A 19,627-nucleotide genomic window follows, 5' to 3' on the forward strand; every position below is an offset into this window, starting at 1 on the left:
GGATGGACCCGTTTTCCTCTCTCCCCACAGGCTCCCTGGGTGCTGTCCATTCACAGCCAGCCCACCCCCCGCTACCCCATCTGGGGCTGTTCTCAGCTCCCCAGGCCAGCTTTTAAATAAGTAGCCAATACCCCATTGCACTTCCTCCTTTCGTTGCTTAAACCCTATTCATTTAACTAGTTAAGCTGCATGGAAACAAGGAATAACAAAAATAACTAACTTTAAGGAAGTTACAGATTTGCAAGGAACCTGGGGAGTCTTGGTATGAGCTGGTCTTTATTCACTTGATGGAAGGCTGGGCTGGGCTGGGCTAGGCTGGACCTGGCCCTGCTTCCTCTCACCTCTTCTCCCTTCTTAGAGTCCCAGGAAAAAGCCACTTGATACAAGTTTGTGTGTCAACCATTCTGCCTGTCTGGGTTGGATGCTAAACTACTCCACTTATTCCAGCTGCTTCCCTATCACACCTTTGGCTACTGGAGCCCCAGAGCACCCATTGGAAGGCTCTGGCTGCCCCTCTTCCCTTCCTGGTTTCAGCTCTTGACTCCTGAGGGAGAAAGTCCCTTTCCTCCTTGGTTTTGTTTTGGTTTTTTAAAATATATTTATTTATCTATTTTAGGCTGTGTTGGGTCTTCGTTGCTGCGTGCGGTCTTTCTCTAGCTGTGGCGAACGGGGGCTTCTCTTCGTTGTGGTGCACGGGCTTCTCATTGCGGTGGCTTCTCTTGTCGCGGAGCACGGGCTCTAGAGTGCGGGCTCAGTAGTTCTGGCGCACGAGCTTAGTTGCTCCGCGGCTGTGGGCATGTGGGATCTTCCCGGACCAGGGCTCGAACCCGTGTCCCCTGCATTGGCAGGTGGATTCTTAACCACTGCGCCACCAGGGAAGCCCTCCGGTTTTGCTGCTGTTGTCGTTCGTTTTTCGTTTCTTTTCTGAATGTTAAGGGCCCCTCTGCTATAAACTCCTTGAAGGCAGGGACTGTTTTCATCTCTGCTCTCCTAGCTTCTACCACAGGGTCTAAGACATTCCAGCTGCTCTGTGACTGTTTAACTCAGCATGTGTTAATTTATCCATTTTATTCATTTGTCTTGACAGTTCAGTCCCTTATATCTAATCCATGACCAAGTACTAGCAGCTCTACCAAAACTGTTCTTAAATTTGCTTCTCTTGATCTCTATTACTGGTACCACACCTTTGTCTAAGCCACTGTAGCTAGATATTTTTGTAGCTGGGAATATATCATAGCTTCCCAGCTTTCTCTAAAAGCTCCGTAACATTTCTTCACTCAGCTGATACAGTAATGATAGAGAGAGAGATGGAGTTTGAGAGAGAGAGAGAGAGAAGGAAGGAAGGAAGGAAGGAAGGAAGGAATAGAGGGAGGGAGGGAGGGGAGAAAATGACCAACCTCATAAATCTGGAACTCTTGAAACCTGGCATATTCCAGGCAAATTTCCCATTCGTGGAAATATTGTGTCTGTGACCCCACAAACATTTCTGTTCTTCTTTTAAAAAAGAAATTAATTGGCTTTCTACCCTTCCTTTCACACTTGCAGTCAGTTGCAAATAGTGGAGAACCAACTAAAACCAGCAATAGGAAAGAATGGAGTTAATAACTCAAACAATTTGAAGTGTTGCTGGTCTGCTGGCTTGAGGCCAGTCTGGACCCAGAGTTTCACTTGATGTTCTTTCTCCCGCTAATGCTCCTGCTTATAGCACTCTCTTCTTCTGTATGTCGGTTTCATCTTTTTAACCCACTCTCTTCACACAATGACATAGAGGTCTGGCTTTACTTGATCTTACAGAGAAAAAGAGACCCTTTCCACATGCCAATTATAAAGGTGACCTCGATTGGTCCAGTTAGAGTCACCTGCTCAGACTTCCCTGGTGGCACAGTGGTTGAGAGTCCGCCTGCCGATGCAGGGGACACGGGTTCATGCCCCGGTCCGGGAGGATCCCACATGCCATGGAGCGGCTGGGCCTGTGAGCCATGGCCGCTGAGCCTGTGCGTCCGGAGCCTGTGCTCCGCAACGGGAGAGGCCACAACAGTGAGAGGCCCCAACAGTGAGAGGCCCGCGTATCAAAAAAAAAAAAAAAAAAAAAAAATTAAAAGTAAAATAAAGTCACCTGCTCCTGCCTGAACTAATCACATTCATCCCTGTTGTCAGGAAGGTTCAGAGCTCTGATTGGCTGGGCCCCAACTCATGCGTGTGGGATAAGCGCAAAGCTCCCACAAAGCAGTCCTACCAGGCCCATGTAGAATAATCGGTCAGGGCTTCCAAAGGAAAAGTTGGGACACAAACAACACAGGTCCAGGCCCCTTTTTGCAGAGTGGGTATGGGGAGAGATTTTACATGTGCCCAACTCTTTCTTGCCTCTGTTCATTGACATGAGTGCTCTTTCCTCTGCCTGGAATGCTCTTTCCACTCACATCCTATGTACCTAACTTTTTTTTTTTTAAAAGAGATTTATTTATTTATTTGTTTGTTTGTTTCTTGGAGGCGTTGGGTCTTCGTCGCTGCACGCGGACTATCTCTAGTTGCAGCGAGCGGGGGCTACTCTTCGTTGCGGTGTGCGGGCTTCTCATTGTGGTGGCTTCTCTTGTTGCGGAGCGCGGGCTCAGTAGTTGTGGCACGTGGGCTCAGTAGTTGTGGCACGCAGGCTCAGTAGTTGTGGCTCACGGGCTCTAGAGCGCAGGCTCAGTAGTTGTGGTACACAGACTTAGTTGCTCCGCGGCATGTGGGATCTTCCCGGACCAGAGCTCGAGCCCGTGTCCCCTGCATTGGCAGGCATATTCTTAACCACTGCACCACCAGGGAAGCCCCTATGAACCTAACTTCTACATGGACTTTAGGTCTCAGCTTAAATGTCACTCCAAAAGATGCCACCCCTGACCCCATACATTGTCACCTATATCTGACTGACATTCTCATAGCAATTTTTTAAAAAAATTATTATTAATGGTCCTTTTTATCTGTAAGACTCTGACTCTGAGTATTGAACACCCACATCATGAAAGGCACTATACCTTATGTTGGCTTTTTTTAAAAAAATTTATTATTTATTTATTTTATTTATTTTTGGCTGCATTGGGTCTTAGTTGCAGCACGCGGGATCTTCGTTGAGGCACGCGGGATCGTTTTTTGTTGCAGTGCACAGGCTCTTCTCTGCGGCGCGCGGGCCTCTCTCTAGTTATGGAGTGCGGGTTTTCTCTTCTCTAGTTGTGGCGCGCAGGCTCTAGGGCACATGGGCTCTGTAAGTGTGGTGTGTGGGCATAGTTGCCCCACGGCATGTAGGACCTTAGTTCCCTGGCCAAGCATCTAACCCGCGTCGCCTGCATTGGAAGGCAGATTCTTTACCACTGGACCACCAGGGAAGTCCCTAAAAGATTATTTTTAATTTAATTTCATTTTGGTTGAAAGTCTGTCTCCCTCAGTAAGCTCCACCAGGGCAAGGATTCCCTCAGCTTTGCCTCTTAGTTTTGCTCATGATTGCATTCCTAGCTCCTGGTTCAGATGCACATGGTAGGTATTCACTCCTTCATTTATTCAGAAATAAATAAATAAATAAAAGGGGGTGTGTGATAAGTGCTAAAGATTCAGGTAAGTAAGATATATGTATCCCTGACTCAAGGAGTAGCAACTTCTATATCTCCATTAGACCAGTGTTTTTCTTTTTTTCTTTAATTTTTTTTTTATGGCCAGTTCTTATTAGTTATCTATTTTATACATATTAGTGTATATATGTCAATCCCAATCTCCCAGTTCATCCCACCCCAGCCCCCCGCCACTTTCCCCCCTTGGTGTCCATATGTTTGTTCTCTACATCTGTGTCTCTATTTCTGCCCTGCAAACCGGTTCATCTGTACTATTCTTCTAGGTTCCACATATATGTGTTAATATTCGATATTTGTTTTTCTTTTTCTGACTTCACTCTGTATGACAGTCTCTAATACATCCACGTCTCTACAAATGACCCAATTTCATTCTTTTTTATGGCTAATATTCCATTGTATATATGTGCCACATCTTCTTTATGCATTCGTCTGTCGATGGGCATTTAGGTTGCTTCCATGACCTGGCTATCGTAAAGAGTGCCGCAATGAACATTGGGGTGCATGTGTCTTTTTGAATTATGGTTTTTCTCTGGGTATGTGCCAGTAGTGGGATTGCTGGGTCATATGGTAATTCTATTTTTAGTTTTTTAAGGAAACTCCATACTGTTCTCCATAGTGGCTGTATCAGTTTACATTCCCACCAACAGTGCAAGAGGGGTCCCCTTTCTCCACACCCTCTCCAGCATTTGTTGTTTGTAGATTTTCTGATGATGCCCACTCTAACTTAGACCAGTGTTTTTCAAATTGCAAGACTAAATGGATGGTGAAATTAACTTGGTGGATTGCAACTACAATTTTTAAAACATATTTAAAACAATTTTTAAACAGTATAGCATAGAAAATAGAAATGACCTAGAAAACATCAGAGTGCATCACACATGATAAGGGTGTTATTCCATCACAGTTTTATTTCAGCGTATAATATAAATACACACACACACACACACACACCTCCTTATGTATTACTTACTGGGTTGCAGTAAAATGCTTCTTTTACTAGAGGGTGGGTCAGAAAGTTTTGGGAGACTTGCATGAAGCTGCTTGGACTGAAGTGTGATAAGATAGTATCTTTCCTGTTCAGATCAATCTAGAGCTCCAGATGTTGTCATGTCATCACTGGAAAATAACACATGGGAAGCTCATTCTCATTCAAAAACCCAGAGTGGAAGTAGAGACACAATTTCAAGATGCTCTTGTAGGGTGAACTCTGGGTTTCTGTGCTTTGGTTGGCTTGTGTTACATCCTCAAGGCCATTTAATCATATGTACAGTTAAGTGTGTTTTCTCTATTCTTTCTTTTTCAAATAACAGATGACTTGGACTTCCCTGGTGGCGCAGCAGTTGAGAGTCCACCTGCCGATGCAAGGGACATGGGTTGGTGCCCCAGTCCGGGAAGATCCCACATGTCGCGGAGCGGCTGGGCCCATGAGCCATGGCCGCTGAGCCTGCGCATCCGGAGCCTGTGCTCCGCAATGGGACAGGCCACAACAGTGAGAGGCCTGCGTACCGCAAAAAAACACACAAAAAAACAGTTGACTTAATGGTTTTCAAAGTTGAATACAAAATTTAAAAAAACTTTTTCTTGCTGCCACATATGGTTGGGCCATAAACTACATATTCGTAGAAATCACTGAATTAATTAAGATCCTGGAGGAATAGAACTCAGGGAGACTAGGGTGGTGTGAGTGTGGTGTGGAAGGAACTGGGGCTATTGTCCTGAACAGATTGGGCTTGAATCCCTATTTCAGGACTTGCTATGTAGATTTGGGTGAAGGGATCTAATATGCATTTGCTAAAGACTCATTCAGAGCTAGGCCCTGTGTCAACTGTGGGAAGTATAGAAATAAACACTATACCATCCACTGTCTCCAAGGAATATACAATCTGGTAGGAGATACAAGTACAACTGAGCCTCAGTTTTCTCATCTGGAAAATGCATATAATAGACCTTCATTCGGTCTATTAGGAACGTGAAATGAACAAATTCAGATACTTAGCTTGGTTTTAATAGACAGTAGAGAGGCACGTGATAAATGTTTTCTATTCAGCTTTATAAAATGAAAAAAACAGTCTTCAATGTTTATGACATCATACAGAAAATCAGATGGTACAAATCAGGTGCAGTTTTGAAAAGCTAGATATGGAAATTCATAACTGAATAAAGGTCCGTGAAAGCAGATGAGATGTAGATATAGTTGTAGATGAAAGAAAGTGTGTAAATTTTGAATTATTTTAATGGTCTTCCTTTGGGTTATGTGTTTCCTTTGTGGAGTTTCTCAAATTTGGGTCTATATCAGTAAGATATAGGTTTGCTGCAGTTACAAACAACTCCTAAATCTCAGTGGTTGGATATGGCGAAGGTTTATTTCGAGTTCACACTCAGTTGGCTCCCGTCAGCTCTCCAGGTAGCCATCCTTCATGTGTTGTCTCCAAGATCCACAGCACTGATCCTTTCTTGTGGTACCTTTACATCAGCACGTGGGAAAGAGGATCTGGAGAAAAACACACTCCATTGCTCTCTCTTCTTCTTCTTTTTTTCCTGACCATGCTGCAGCTTATGGAATTTTAGTTTCCTGACCAGGGATTGAACTCAGGCCTTCATCAGTGAGAGTGTGGAGTCATAACCACTGGACTGCCAGGGAATTCCCTCACACTCCATCTCTTAAATGCTTCCATTGAGAGGTAGCAAATGCCACTTCTGCTCACATTTCCTTGGCCAAAGCAAGCCTTATGGCTCTGCTCAACTGTAAGGATTCCATCTAACTTCAAGAGAGCAGGGAAGTACAGTCCTCCCAAGTGCTCTGCAGGGGAAGAGAACTGGAAGTATTAGCAAGTGGTGGTAATCTCTCCTGAGGGTCTCATACTGTTACCAAGGCTGTTGCCCCAGAATCATACTCCTGCCCCTCCCTCAAATGCAAGCCAATTATTCTTATCTAAGTTTCAGGAGGGAGATGCAAAGAGAAAAAAACAAGAACTGGTCAGGCCTAAGATGGTGTAAGATTCGACTTCCAGTAGATCTTGAGCTTCATTATATGCTCATTGTGATGCAGTAGCATGATGACACAGCCACCAGGCCATGACAGTTGACAATTGCCATGACCACAACCAGAAAAGCCCACACAAGGACTGAAAAGGAGATCTGCAGGAGATCTGCAGATCTGCAGATCAACTCCAGGTCCAAACCACACCCCTGTTCTAGGATAACTCATGAATATTCCTCCTACTCTTTCCAAATCCCTCCATTTTACTTTTTTTTTTAAGGCCTATTCTGTGGACTCTTTTTTTTAAATTAATTAATTTATTTATTGGCTGCATTGGGTTTTCGTTGCTGTACGCAGGCTTTCTCTAGTTGTGTTGAATGGGGGCCACTCGTCGTTGCAGTGCCCTGGCCCCTCATTGCAGTGGCCTCACTTGTTGTGGAGCACAGGCTCTAGGCACGTGCGCCTCAGCAGTTGTGGCAAGCGGGCTCTAAAGCACAGGCTCAGTAGTTGTGGCACACGGGCCCAGTTGCTCCGCGGCATGTGGGATCCTCCCGGACCAGGGCTCGAACCTGTGTCCCCCGCATTGGCAGGCGGATTCCTAACCACTGCGCCACCAGGGAAGTCCCTCCCTTTTACTTTGACCCTCCAATATATTTGGTGTCTCCACCAGAATTGGAATGAGAAGTTGATTTGTGAACTAGTTTCCTGCTTCTCCATTTTCTGGCTATTGAATAAAGTTTGTGCTCTTCTAGTCTCAGTATAGGTTTCGTTATTGGTTGTGGGAATCTGGTTGGAAAAAGAACCTCCCTGTCTGAGACAAGGGGTCTCGGCCTGGGTTAGGATCCTGGCGCAGGTTCAGTGGACCAACTTGGCAAGAATACCATGCTTCCTGCACTCCAGCTCGTCTTTTTGGTTTTTCAAGTGGCCGTGCAAAGGACCCTTGCCTTGGCTGTTTTTTCTGATTGCGATACTCTGGGCCTCCACTCTTTGCCTGGTCTCATCTTCCTTCAGACTGAGGCAAGTTTTCCCTTCCTTAGAGAAACTTGCTTTCTCCTCTCAGTAAATTCCTCCGTTATTACTTACTTTCAAAGTGTCAGGCACCCCCCCCCACCTTATGGCACGTAGGTGTAATTTGCAGTTAATCATGAGCTGACTTCATTAATGACTGTTTCTTCCTTTGCAGCAGATGCTGTATGAATCATGTTGTTTTGCTCACCCCCATATCACCACCATTTATCCAGTGCCTGGGACTGTTGCTGGTGAATGAAGAAGAGAATATTCTCAAGAGTCTGGGACAGTTTTTTTTTTTTTTTAACCCTCCAAGCAGTCTGTGTATTATTGGAATTTAAAAACACTGTCTTCTATGAATTTCTCTCGGTATCTATTAAGGAGACAATTGACAAAAACTTGCTGATTTCATTGTGGAAGTTCTGTCCAGATGGAACATCCCTGAACCCTCTGAATATGTAAATCTTTTTTTTAAAAAATAAATTTGTTTATTTTTGACTGCGTTGGGTCTTCATTGCTGTGCGTGGGCTTACTCTAGTTGTGGCGAGTGGTGGGCTACTCTTTGTTGCGGTGCGTGGGCTTCTCATTGCAGTGGCTTCTCTTGTTGCGGAGCACGGGCTTCAGTAGTTGTGGCATACAGGCTCAGTAGTTGTGGCTTGCTGGCTTAGTTGCTCTGTGGCATGTGGGATCTTTCCGGACAGGGCTCGAACCCGTGTCCCCTGCTTTGGCAGGTGGATTCTTAACCACTGTGCCACCAGGGAAGTCCCCAGAATGTGTAAATCTTGATCCTTGTAAGAGAAACATTTATCCACCCCTTGACCAATCTGGGGGATTGAGGACTAGAGGAGTCATTTCACATTTTGCTCTTGTCCCCAGTCTTTCAAATTGGGCGATCCAGGCTTCTGTTTTCCAGAGCCATCCTGTACCTGCTATTTTCCCCATTCATTTGCATATATATTTCAATCCTGCTCTAGACATGTGAGCTCGGCTTGACTGAAGTATCAAAATTTGCTACAGGGATTTCCCTGGTGGTCCAGTGGGTAACACTCTGTGCTCCCAATGTAGGGGGCCCGGATTCCATTCCTGGTCGGGGGAACTAGATCCCCCATGCTGCAACAAAGATCCCACGTGCCACAGCTAAGACCCAGAGCAGCCAAAATAAGTAAATAAATAATTAAATATATTTTTTAAAGTTGCTACAAAAAGTCAAACTGTCTCTTCTACTTACATTTTGAAATATTGACTTGATTAAAAAGCAGAAGTAAAGTCAACTCTTTGGTTTGGTGTTTGCTTAAAGGAAAAAAGGCTCTAATGAAGCTCATTTTTTAGCTAAAGGAATTCCCTTTGAAGTTAGGGTTTTATTTTGCAAATATAAGGCTCTGTGAGCTACCACGGAGCTGAGTATAGGCTCTCCAATAAAATTTCAGTAGTGGGTGAATCAGGGTGAAACTGCAAATAGGCCACTGGCCAGTTTGAGACATTTCTGCCTCTGATGCCTTCTTAATGGGCCAGAAATTTCTGGGTTCCAGCTCTTCAAGGTAGCAGGTTATTTAAAATGTTAATTTAATTACATTGCATCCTTTTTTATAGAAACAGGTTAAACTGCAGTTTCAGGTGGCTTGTCCACAACAAAAAACAGGGCAGAGCCTTTGTTGATAAAGAGCTCACATTCCACAAGGCAGAGTCACACCCAAACCTCTTGGGAACCAGGGGTACAATCTTTGATCCAGCTAACACTGCATACCAGAGCTAATTGGTTTTAAAAGTGCCTGATTTATTATTTTTCAACATTCAACTTATATTTCTTTAGTGAATGACACCATTCTAGACTTGCAAGTTAATAAGGCTGAAGACAAATTGCGCTTAACATGCAGTGAGATAAGCATTCTCAATTTGCGAGGCTAGTCCTTGAGTGTCCTTCCTGTCCTTCTAGTGCACCCATTGCCTCACTGGCTCCCTTACTAGGGCTCCACCCCTTCCTTTCTTGTTTTTTGCCTCTCCTTACTCAATGATGGTCAAACTTCTGGCTAAATTACAACTCTTTTATATGCTTTCTCTATACATATATTTATCTATCTATATTTATATAATAGGCAATATGTGAGCATGATAAAATTTCAAATAGCATAAAAGACAATAACCATAAAAATTAATTCTCCCTTCCACTCTTGTTTCCCAACCTCTAGTTCTCCTTTTCCCAGGCAACCACTGATAGTTTCTTCTGTCTTTCTGATAATAATCTATGCATATACAAATCGTAGCTGACTTTACTGTGCTGCATCTTGCCTATTTCATTAAATAATATTTTGGAGATTGTTCCAGATCAGTTCATATAGAAACACCTCATTATTATTTTTTTTAAAAATAAATTTATTAATTTTATTTATTTATATTTGGCTGCGTTGGGTCTTTGTTGCTGTGCGCAGGCTTTCTCTAGTTGCAGTGAGTGGGGGCTACTCTTTTTTGCGGTGCGCGAGCTTCTCATTGCAGTGGCTTCTCTTGTTGCGGTGTGCAGGCTTCAGCAGTTGTGGCTCACAGGCTCCAGAGCGCAGGCTCAGTAGTTGTGGTGCACGGGCTTTGTTGCTCCGCGGCATGGGGGATCTTCCTGGGCCAGGGCTCGAACCTGGCAGGCAGATTCTTAACCAGTGTGCCACCAGGGAAGCCCCTGCCTCATTATTTTTACAGTTGTATACAGTCACATAATTCAGTTATGACCCGTGTGTATGTATGTGTGTGCTCACCTGTGTGTGTAATTGTTTTATTGAATTTCCCTTCAAAGCCTTATATATATCTTACTTTGCTTTCCAGGAGAATGTGTCTTTTTCCCCCTGAGTCCCCTCTGTCCTCCACTGCCTTTCACTTTCTATCTCCTTTCTCCTAAGGTTCCTGGCCTTGATATGTATGTGTGTGTGTGTGTGTGTGTGTGTGTGTGCCTTTTTGAAGTGGTCTTTGAAGGCAGTTGGGGAAGAGGAGGAGAGAGAGGCAGCATTCCAATAGCTATGGCAGGACAGGATGTTTGAGGCTTTGTTGGCTCTCTCTGATGTGGAGAGGAGCATCCAGGCCTCCTCCTTCAGAATTTGGGGACGGTAAGTAACTTGTTCTAGGACTCTGTGCAACTCTTTTCATCTTTAAGGGCTTAGATTTCTCCCTGTGTAAGGTGAGTAGGCTATACAATGTAATTTCTAAGTCTCCAAGCTCCAAGCTCTAAAATTCTAAGAAAATAAGCTCTCAAGTATTCTGCTGGTGGGAGTGAAAGGGTACCTCCCAGAGAGAGGGCAATTTGGCAATATCCTTCAAAATTACAAATACCTATACCTATTGACCAAATAATTCTACTTCTAAGGATTTATTCTGTGGTTACACTTGCATATGCACAAAATGTTATAAATTCAAGGTTGTTCATTGCAGCATTGTTTGTATATCAAAAAATTGGAAATAGTCTAAAAATATTCATCAATAAGGGACCAGATAAATATAGTATTGATATATCCTTACAATGGAACATTATATAGCCTGAAAATAAATGCAGATACAATGAAATACTGTATCACAATGAGAATGAGCAAAATACAGTTATATGCAGTAGTGTATGAATATCAAAACAATGTAGAGGAAATGTAGGGCAAAAGAAGCCAAACTCAAAAAGAGCACACACTGTATGAATCTGTTTAATTAAAGTTCAAAAACAGGAAGAAGGAATCTCTAGTGATAGAGATTGTGGTAACCCCTGGGGGTAGGGCAGTGACTGAAAGGGATCACAAGTGGGTTCTGAGATATTTGTCATGTTCTCTATTGATTTGAGAAGTAATTACACAGGTGTGTTCCGTTTGTGAAAATTTATGACGTGGGCAGTTTTTTCTATTCTGTATAGCAGTAACAATGTAAAAGAATAGATAAACTCTATAAGCACTGATATCAAACAACCTGATAGATATTATGTGGAAAAAAAACCAAGCATGAATCAAACACTTCCATATGTGTTAAAAATGGAGAAATAGGGCTTCCCTGGTGGCGCAGTGGTTGAGAGTCCGCCTGCCGATGCAGGGGACACGGGTTCATGCCCCGGTCCGGGAAGATCCCACATGCCACGGAGCGGCTGGGCCCGTGAGCCATGGCCGCTGAGCCTGCGCGTCCGGAGCCTGTGCTCCGCAGCGGGAGAGGCCACAACAGTGAGAGGCCCGCGTACCGCAAAAAAAAAAAAAAAAAAAAAAAAAAAAAAAGGAGAAATATACCTGTACTTGCTTATAAATGTATACAATACGTCTGGAAAGATGCTCAAGAAGCTGACAACTTTGGTTGTGAAGAGCGAGTAATAGCTGAGAGAGAGACTTTTACTGAACGTTCAGTTGTACATTTTGGATTTCAAATCATGCATATTTACTACTTATAAAGTGAAGAGGAAGCACTCAAATTCTAAAAAGGAAAAATAAAAAATGTTTGTGAGCCTAGGAAATTCCCAGAAGTAAGGAAGTACTCATAAGAAAGAAGAAGGAAAAAAGGGGGAAAACACCCCCTAAAAAACACCAAAAGATTGTGCATTGAATGTATAACTCAGAACTCAGTAGTGGGGAAGTAGAGAACATTTGAATCTTCTAAAATTGAACAGATAGAACCTTTTCTTTATGTTCACCACTTTAATCATGATTTAAAAACTAGTCACAAGTATTTTTTTCTTTAAAGCTGTATTTATTAAATGCATAAGATAATACATAGAATTTTTTTTCACTTCTTTATTGGAGTATAATTGCTTTACAATGTTGTGTTACTTTCTGCTCTACAACAAAGTGAATCAGCTATATGTATACATATATCCTGATATCCCCCAAACAATGGTTTTAACAGTAAGATATCAAATATCTATAAAGACATTTCAGCCCTCTGAGCTATCCAATGTGATCAGCCTAGTGTAAATTCTTCAATCCCTTTCTCTACGCCCCCATGGATATATCTATAAATGGTCAGCAATATACTCACAGGATCATACCACTCTTTATCCCTCTTCAGTTTGCATTTTCAGTTTGCATTTTCCACTTTAGTAATATATCAAGGACATCCCTCTAGGTCAATACAGATAGGTCTAACTAATTTTCATCATTGATCAGTGTATAATATTGCAGAGTATGGAGGGAGTACAATTGGTTCATATATTCCATTACCTGTGGACAATCACATTGTTCCTAGTTTGTTTGTGTTTGTTTTGCACTTCATGTAACACAATAAGCATCTGTGTTAGTTTCCTGTGGTAACCACAAACTGAGGGGCTTAAAATAACAGAAATTGATTCTTTCCCGGATTTGGAGTTCCAAGTCTGAAATCAATGTGTTAGCAGGCTCTGCAAACCTGTTCTGTGGCCCCCTCCTAGCTTCTGGTAGCTGCCAGCAATCCTCGGCATTCTTTAGCTTGTACATGCATCATTCCCAACTGCCTCATTCTTCACATCCCCTTTATCTCTGTGTCTCTATCTCAAATCTTTCTCTGCCTTTCTCTTGAAAGGATGCCTGTTATTGGATTTAGGGCCCACCCCAAATCTAGGATGATCTCATTTCAAGATCCTTAACTTAATTACATCTGTAAAGATCCTTTTCCCAAATAAGGCTATGCTCACAGGTTCCAGGTGGGCTTCTTTTGGAGGGCCAACATTCAACCCACCACAGCATCCTTGGATCCATCCTTACAATTAGTATTTTCTTTAGTTTTTCTATAGGGCAGAGTTAATGCATTTTTGGGTCAATGGATAGGTATATGTATTTTAAATTTAAATAGGTATTCTCAGATTACTCCTAGAAAGTTTGTGGCATTTACACTCCCATCAGAGCTTGTTTCCTATGTATCGATTGGTCTTGTTAATGTTTGCCAGTCTAATGAGTGAAAAATGGATTACTGTTTTAATTTGCTTTCTCAATAGAGACTCTTTTATGTTAGAGATATAATGTGTTTGCCATATGTTTTGTGCAGTTCTATTCCGTCTATTGTTTTTTGTTTTAACTTGTCTTAGTGTGATGTTATGCAAAACTTTCAAAATATTTAGGTAGAAAATTTTTTTTCTTTGATGATTCTGAGCTTCCCGTCTTGCTTAAAGTTTCCCCTCGCTAAAGTTATATTACTATTCTTTAAAAAATTTCCTCTAAGTCTTTGTTTTGTATATTTTTAAGTCTAACTCTTCTGGAACATATTTTTGAATATGGTATGGCTCTAGATTTATTATGAATAGTCAATTAAATCAGGATCCTTGATCAAATAAACTATTCTTTTATCACAGGCTTGTTTGCCACCTTTGCTTTATATTAGGTTTACTTGAGATTCCATCCCAGACTACTCAACTATTTGCCTGAGCTATTACAGTAGCAATAAGTTACAATAACCTTACAATATAGTATCTTTACAATAAGTTAAATTTTTGGTTTTCAGTAAGTGGAATTGAAGTGTGCCATTAAGAAAGAGGACCATGAGATTTCCCGGTTGAGGTCAAAAGATAACAGGAGATAAGGTATGCGAACAGGGCTGGGTAAACTGTAAGCCTCTGCAGATAAATGTTAATTATCGCAAAAATGAACACACAGAAAAAGAATCTTGGGCTTGGAATGCTGGACTTTTGCTTTATAACCAGTGCAGGCATTGAAGGGCCAGCTGTGGGTCAGCCGACCTAGCGGCCCCACCCCCAGAAGAGGAGTGACACAGGGGGAGAGGGAAAAGCAAAGTGTAGGGCCCAGGAACCGAGATATCAGTTCAGCGTCGCAGAACTGGGGAGAGTGGCTGTGAAGAGAAGTCCGGCAAGGAAACCAGGAACAGAGAAATCTCTCGGAGGCGGCTACGAAGGCCGGGGCAGGTGGTGGGTCTCTCCTGAAAGCGGCTTGCTGGGGATTCCCGATTCCGAGTCCTCCGGGAGCCTCAAAGAGGAGCTGCCGCACATCAGCACCGCTGCTGGTCGGGCAGCCGGAGAAATCTAGGCGGCGGTTCAGCCTCCCAGCAGGCACCAACCGGAGAGGACTAGGCGGCGGTTCCCCTCCCAGCCGCGACCAACTCTGCCCCGCCCAGCCCGCAGACCTGGTATTGGCCGGAGCGGCTCGCGGGGCGGGGCGAGGGCTGCTGGGAGGCGGGCCCTTGAGGCGGGCGGGCGCGCGCGCGCGCGCTCCGTCGGCGGCGCGCGCGTGCTCCGTCGGTCGGTGCGGCGGCGGCGGCGGCGGCGGCGGCGGCGGAGCTGGCCATGGCAGTGGGCGACGGGCTGGTGTAGCGACGCGCGGGGCAGGCGGGTGGCGACTGAGAGAGACGGGCATGGGAGCGCCGCAGCTGGACGGTCGCGGTGGCCTGGGCTGCTAACTGCGCCCCTGGAGCCGAGAGCCGGCAGCGGCGGCGGCGGCGGAGCAGCGCCGGGCAGGTGAGTGCAGTGGAGCGGGACCCGGATGCGGCGCGGCTGAGGGGCGGTGCGGTCGCGGCGGGCCTCTGAGGTGCCCCCGCGCGGGCCGGCGGCGCGCTCTTGCCCGCCACAGCCTGCGGCGCCGGCGACTGAGTGGCCGCTCCGCGCTTCCTGCCGACGCGGAGGACGCCGGCCCGCGGGGTGCCTCGCTAGCCTGCGGCCCTCCCGGGGCTCTCCAAGGTGAGCGGCTCTCCCCGGCCTCCGGGCGGCAGGGACGCGGCCCTTTGGGTTGCGTTCCTGAGGGGCGTCTGGGGAGAGGCGGCGTCCTCGCCCCTTGTGTCTTTGCGGACACCCGCGAGCTCCTGATCCTCAGATACCTTTTTGCGCAGGGTGTATTTTAGGGGCGGGGATCCTGGACTGTTGGGATAGGGTCGTGTTTTCAAATCCCGGCGCCGCCACTGAGCAGCCCTGGGGCCTTGGGCCAGAGTATCCGGATTTGTTAGTGGGAATAATTATACGTACTTCACAGGGTTGTTGTGTAGCTAGGACAGGATGATGTACATGACCGAAAAACGAGTGCTTGGTCAGTGGTAGGCTGTTAAGAGTAACTCTGCTGCAGCATCTTCCCTTGTTAGCTATTGCCGATTCTTGGCTGCGGGTGTACTTTTCGGGGGCATGTATTTCCGAAGCGCTTTGATGTTGCAGTAACCTCCACTGGAGTTGTTTAATACAGGAGCCTGTTATCTTAACAGTGGCCAAAATACGAATCCTATAGCCTCATCCTAGAATGTTGGAGTCCCTTTTTTTTTTTTTTTAAGGTTGCCTTGGAATACCTGTCTCAGGTACCGAGTGGGAATTGCTGTTTAAATAAAACAGCGAGTTTTAGGATTCGCTTCAGATGCAAGGTGGTGGGACATATCAAACTTGAAGTGCTTTGCTGTTTAAATAATCTTAAGTGACACTTAAACTGTCACTTGTTACAGAGTATAAACAGAGAAGAATATGGAAACAGACTCCTTTTTTTGCATTGCTACATACGAAGGGAGTGACGAGTGCTTTTGTAAACATCATCGTGGGCAGTGTTATTTCTGGTGAAGTCATCATAGTTAAATTAGATGAGTACTTATTTTGAAGCACTGAATGGGTGTTTGGAAATATGATTCCTAATAAAATCATCTCCAACGAGTCAGAATTCTCAGCAGTTCATTAATCATTTGGGGATTTTTAGGTTACACTGTAAGATTTTTATGGTAAAAGCAGAACTGCTTAAGTCATGATAAAGTAGCCTAGGAAAGGGTGGTCAGGATAAAGATCTTAACCTAGTTCCAGAGGCAAGTGTGGAACAAAGTAAAAATCTTAAGCTTTAAAACTGGGATTGTATTCACTAAAGCAAAAATGACTGAAATCAAAAAACCTTTTTGTACAACCCCTGATTCACATCCTAATGAGAGTCTTCTACCTTCAGAGTGGTTTTTTTTTTTTTTTTAATTTAATTTTATTTTTGGCTGCGTTGGGTCTTCGTTGCTGTGTGCCGGCTTTCTCTAGTTGAGGCGTGCGGGGGCTACTCTTCGTTGCGGTGTGCGGGCTTCTCATTGTGGTGGCTTCTCTTGTTGTGGAGCACGGGCTCTAGGCGCGTGGGCTTCAGCAGTTGTGGCTGGCGGGCTCAGTAGTTGTGGCTCTCGGGCTCTGGAGTGCAGGCTCAGTAGTTGTGGCCCACGGGCTTAGTTGCTCCGCAGCATGTGGGATCTTCCCGGACCAGGGCTCGAACCCATGTTGCCTGCATTGGCAGGCGGATTCTTAACCACTGCGCCACTGGGGAAAACCCACAGTGTTTTTTAGAAGTGGAGAAAATCGAGTTGGGTTTTGATTTATTGCCTTTTTTCACCTCTTGTCTGTTTTTCTTGCTTTTCTTAGAGACTCATCCATAAAGGCTTTTGATCCAACTTGCTTTGTGAATGTAAACAAAATACATAGAAAAAAATTAAAAATTAACCTTGTAATCTAAATTATCTTCTTCCTTGTAGTCTCATTGTGTTCTTACTAGATTATAACCTTCGCTGTTGTCTCACTGGTAAACCCAACAGTAGAAGCGCTGCTAGCCACTGTGAAAAGGCTAGGGGTCAGAAGTCACACCTTGGCTCTTAGGCCTGGTCCTGGGTCCCAGGTAGCTGAGACTTTGGGGATGTCACCCAGTCTTTCTGGGCCTCAGTTTTTTTTTTTGTTTGTTTATAGAATTTGAGAGTGTGTGGCCAGCAGGATGGGAGGGTGGTGGTGGATTAGAGTATCATATTATATAAAGGAACCTTCCAGGATACTCCACTTTTATGGTTTTCCTTCTCTTCACTCTGTTTCTCTATCTCTTTTGTTGACTTTTCCTTCTCTTTGTGAATTCAGAACATCCTAATGCCTAAGGGTGTCCAAGCCCATCCCTCTACTTTTTTCTACCTGTATTCTCTCTGAGTGATCTCATCAAGTCCTGTGGTTTAAATACTGTCACCGTGCTGTTGACTCTCAGATTTTTCTCTCCAGCTCTGAACTTCACATTTCTTCTACCTGCCTACATATCTTCACTTCATTTGTCTATCTTAAACTTGACGTGTTCAAAGTGGAGCTCTTGATTTCCATTCTTCAACCTGTTCCTTCCCCAGCAGTCTGCATTTCATAAGCGCACCCCTCTACCCCCCTGTTCCACCTACTTAAGTGAAAAGTCTGGTGGTCATCCTTAATTCAACGCTTTGCCTCACTCCTCCCCCACTTCCCCACACAACCAGTCCTTCAGCAAACCCTGTTGATTTTGCCTCCAAAATGTATCCCGAATATATTTACTTCACTTTATTTTTTATTTTTAAAAAATATTTATTTACTTTTTGGCTGTATCGGGTCTTAGTTGTGGCACATGGGCTCAGTAGCTGCAGAGTGTGGGCTTAGCTGCCCCGTGGCATGTGGGATCTTAGTTCCCCTGACCACGGATTGAACCAGCGTCCCCTGCATTGCAAGATGGATTCTTAACCACTGGACCACCAGGGAAGTCCCTACTTCACTTTATTTTTTATTGTCACCACCCCAGTTTTTCCTAGGTAGTAGCTTCCTAACTAGTCTCCTTGCCTCTGGCCTTGCTCTCCTACAGTCCATTTTCAGACAGCAGTCAGAGTGATCTTTACTTACTCTCCTGCTCCAGGGGCTTCTTATTGCACTAAAAAGTAAGTCCAAACTCTACCTGCATTATCAGCTAATTGTCTTCCTTATTTTCTTGTTTGTTTATGGTCTTTTCCCTCCAACATATTATAAACTCTCTGATGGAAGGGACTTGGTCTTCCCTGGGGTATTCTCAGTAACCAGAACAGTGTCTGGAAAATTTAACTAATGTTGAATGAATGAATGTGTGAATGAAATACATTATAAAATCTTCCGATTCCAAGTATAACATGTACTGAAACACACTTGACCCTTTTTTGGTCCCAGATTTGTGCAAATGAGGAAGTGATCACAGGGCCTAGAGTTATTCTATTAGTTATTCTATTAATTCTATTCTATTAGTTATTCTATTCCTTACTTTCTCAGTCTTCATTAAGGTACTGTACCTCCTGAAAAGGCTAAGCATTTAGACGTCAAGCCGTTAATAACAAAAACAAATGTGGATTTTGTTCATTGTATACTGGATCATTAGTATTTTTGTGAATAAGAAGCCATACAAGTTTTCCAGCCTTGTTTTGTTCTTTAGAAGCGTTTAATTTTGGTCTTGACTGGAGGGGACTGGTTCTATAGAATGTGGTAGTTTAATCCAGTATTGCATACCAAATCCTATAGGGTAGCAGTTGCAATTTTTACAGAGAACAGGTGTGTTTATTTATTTCAATTACATTATTTTTTAAAAATCTGAGCCCCCCCCTTGTGTGCATTTATGTAAATATCCTCTGAACCATTTGATTCAGTTATCATATCTTAACCATATCTTGGAGAGATAAGTGCCTATCATTTGGCTTCTGCTAACTGCTCACTTGCAAGCCTTGTCATGTTGTAGAAAGAGGCAAATAATTTAGGATTTTCCCCCTGCCTGAGACTGAAGCCCCAAAGACTATCTAGTAGGTTTGTGAAGAAAGAAGGGTATGGCAAAATCAAGGTGTAGAATTCCATTGTCAGAGTAGATAATAGGAAAAAGATACGTTGGAGAAGGAAATCCTAGGCTAGAAGAACAATACTGGAAATTTAGTAGAAGAGAAGAAGAAAAGGAAGATAAAGGAGAATATTATAGATTTTCAGGCTTGTGTGGGGCAACTTTGCTTCTCACTCCTTTTACCTTCTCATCTCCCTCTCCAAATTTTGACACTTTTTTTTTCCCTCTGCCTTCTCTCCGCTGCCTGATTTGTATGGGCTATTTTTCTAAGGAGTGCCTATGTGCTTTTGGTAGCTTGATGTCTGCTGGGACACCTTGTGTGAAAGGATACTATCCTTTCTTGAAGAGGCCTTTCTGCTTTCTCATAATCAAAGTCTGGCTTCCTGTATTTTCCAGCCACTGGGTCCAGCTTTACCCTTTGGAGTGATTCTAAACTGGTGTACTTCCTTTTTAAGTTGTTCTCTCATATATTCCATGGTAACCTTTATGTTATCATCTCCAGGTTAAATAATCCTGAGTCACAAGCTTCCAGTTGAGAGAGGAAAAATGAAAGGTATTAGATGTAT

At 43.9% G+C, this 19,627-nt stretch overlaps 1 protein-coding gene across 3 annotated transcripts in view; it reads left to right on the forward strand.

The window, feature by feature from the left end:
- The first annotated feature begins 14,759 nt into the window (after window positions 1-14,759).
- Window positions 14,760-19,627, forward strand: part of PIK3CB (phosphatidylinositol-4,5-bisphosphate 3-kinase catalytic subunit beta) — a 192,377-nt gene continuing 187,509 nt past the window's right edge. For 2 of the 3 annotated variants that reach the window (XM_030873374.3, XM_060298554.2), the window contains exon 1: window positions 14,760-14,968. The gene's annotated coding sequence lies outside the window, so the exon portion shown is untranslated. Of the gene's footprint in view, window positions 14,969-15,098; window positions 15,188-19,627 lie in introns of those variants that run through there. The other variant, XM_060298553.2, reaches the window with a different exon arrangement.

The sequence above is a fragment of the Globicephala melas genome, chromosome 4 (genome assembly GCF_963455315.2).
Source record: "Globicephala melas chromosome 4, mGloMel1.2, whole genome shotgun sequence".
Classification (NCBI taxonomy): Eukaryota; Metazoa; Chordata; class Mammalia; order Artiodactyla; family Delphinidae; genus Globicephala; species Globicephala melas.